The sequence below is a fragment of the Olea europaea genome, unplaced genomic scaffold (assembly GCF_002742605.1).
Source record: "Olea europaea var. sylvestris unplaced genomic scaffold, O_europaea_v1 scaffold1867, whole genome shotgun sequence".
Lineage (NCBI taxonomy): Eukaryota > Viridiplantae > Streptophyta > Magnoliopsida > Lamiales > Oleaceae > Olea > Olea europaea.
In genome coordinates this window covers 44,668-47,139 of record NW_019236460.1, presented here as the reverse complement: position 1 = coordinate 47,139, position 2,472 = coordinate 44,668, and the positions used below count along the sequence as shown (strand labels likewise).

The 2,472-nt window shown below is 35.0% G+C and overlaps 1 non-coding gene and 1 pseudogene across 1 annotated transcript; one reads left to right on the top strand and one right to left on the bottom strand.

Annotated features, from left to right (window-relative positions):
- Window positions 1-1,599, top strand: part of LOC111378759 — a 7,076-nt pseudogene extending 5,477 nt beyond the window's left edge.
- Window positions 1,600-2,197: 598 nt separating this feature from the next.
- Window positions 2,198-2,269, bottom strand: TRNAM-CAU. Its single transcript has one exon. It is a non-coding gene; the product is annotated as a tRNA-Met (tRNA).
- Window positions 2,270-2,472: the final 203 nt, after the last annotated feature.

Below are 2,472 nucleotides of genomic sequence, written 5' to 3'. Positions count from 1 at the left end.
AAATCGATGGTGCAATGGGGCGGATATGATTTTTATTTGAATGAACTGGTTCATGGCGGTGCAGGTATGACGCCGTCGAATCGAAATCGAACTGATTACCCGCTATAAAAAAAACAAAAAAAAACAACAACAAAAAAACAATTGAATTGATTATTGGGCTTTACACTACTTTTCTATCTAGCCCAAAACAAAATCCCCCCTCTCCCCCCCCCCCCCCCCCCTTTTCCCCCCCAAATGAGACTGAACCCAAGTCAATTTCCCATATTAAATTGTTATGTTATCTTTCTCCCTTCTATTCTTGTGTATTGATTTATCAAACTAATGATTGTTTCTGGTTCTCATACTCTCTTGGCAAGTCTAGACCAATGGCTTGGTTTTTCCTGGCACATGTGACTTTTCCAAATCTATCAACGGTTATGTTTTATTAACAGACAGAAATTCTGAAACTGGAAGCATCCTTCTTGGGCACAACACGTGTTATTGGGTGGTCAAGCCTCATGGTTGGAACCTTTATTTATAACCGGTTCTTGCAGAAGATGAAATTGAGAAGGATTCTCTTGTAAGTTCATCTTGTGCCCATTTTTTTATTTGTTTTCTTAAAAATTGAATGAAGAGAAGATCATGGGATTTGTTTTTTTTCTAAATAATAAATTCTTTGATATCTATGAATATTTTGCAGGTGTGCTCATATTGGGTTGTCTATTTTGATTCTTTTGGACGGAGTTTTGGTGACTAGATCAAATATTTCATTAGGCATATGGGACAAGGTCATGGTGCTCATCAATCAATTTAAGTATGTACTTCAAATTTGGTAACAGAAAGTTGTTTTTTGTTGCAGTAGATTGTTATACCCCAAATTAAGAATTCATGAATTACTTTTATCTATTTGTTTGTTTTGGCTCACATTTCATTTACTATTAACTATCCTCACTTACTCGATTGGCTACGCAACAGGATTTATGTATTTATAATAACCGGACCATGAATCTTGAAGTCTTGCGGTTATCTCACTCACTCAATTCTCTATTTCATCACAGGTTCATACCTTTCCTCATCTTATCAGGACCGCTTTGTCCACCTGGGATTGAAGGAACTTTATTTGCACTCTTCATGTCTATAAACAACTTAGGATCAACAGTTGGATCGTTCGTAGGTGCGGCACTGGCTTCACTTCTGAATATCTCCTCGAATTCTTTCGACAACCTTCTCTTAGGAATCATTATCCAGTTTTTCAGCATCTTCATCCTGGTCTGTTTCCTATTTTTGATACCGAAGGAAGCTACGGGAACATCAGCATAGTTTAGAATATATAGAGCATTCAATGGGGTGAACCAAGATTTATCCCTCTTTTAACTCATAATATAGATACAGGAATCAGACTCAAATGGATATACATGTCGTGTAGTTTCATTAGACACTAACAGAGTTGTAGAGGGCATTTCTCTGGAGATTTTGGTACTTAGTAAAACAGAAATTCAGAAATTATCTCTGTATAGTTGTTCTATCTGTATGTTATCGTCTTTTTTGAGTACTCAGTTTCTTGTTCTATTTTGACCAGGCAAATTCAATAGGTACATGTTCTTCGGTACTAATTGTTTATCCAACAATATATCTGGACCATTTATACTTGTGAAATGTGACGAGGAATCATTGGAAATTTTTCATAAAAATTGTGTTGAATGTCAATGTTTCGTACAAGGTCAAGTTTTGAAACTTGCTCATGTTGTTTGTAAAAGTCGGGTACTTGAATCCCGAAACCAGTGAGTTTGAAATTTAAAAAATAAATAAATAAGTAAATTAAAAAAAATATGCATAGTAGTAACCTAACATTGCAATATTATGACAATTTTGTTGTTTCTGATCTTTAGTTTGGTGCCGTAGTTTTTGAGTATTCAGTTTCGTCTATTTTTATTAGGGAAATTCGAGAAGTACATGTTCTTTTGTACTAATTGTTTATCCAACAATATATTCGGACCATTTATACATGTGAAATGCGATGAGGGAAATCTTCGTAAAAATTGTGTTGAATGTCAATGTTTCGTACAAGGTCAAGTTTTGAAACTTGTTCGTGTTGTTTGTAAAAGTCGGGAATTCCGAAACCGGTGAGCTTGTAAAAGTCTGAATTTTTTGTTTATTATGATCTTTTATTTTGGGAAAAGAAAAAAAGGTCGAGTGGTAGAGAAGCTTGCTCTCTTAATATCAGAGCCAGGTTTCGATCCTGGGACCTGTGGGTTATGGGCCCACCACGCTTCCGCTGCGCCACTCTGATTTGTTGTCAATTTAGCCTCTTAAATTTATAAATATTATAATAACTGCAGGAATGAATTAAGATTACTGATACCGACTATTGTTAAAACTTTTACCACCAACTTAATTATTATTATTAAATTTTTTTCATTCCCTTGGTTAATCGGTCACATTTCATTCATGAAATGGCTTGGATTGGTATTAGTTTGGATACGACAAAATCAT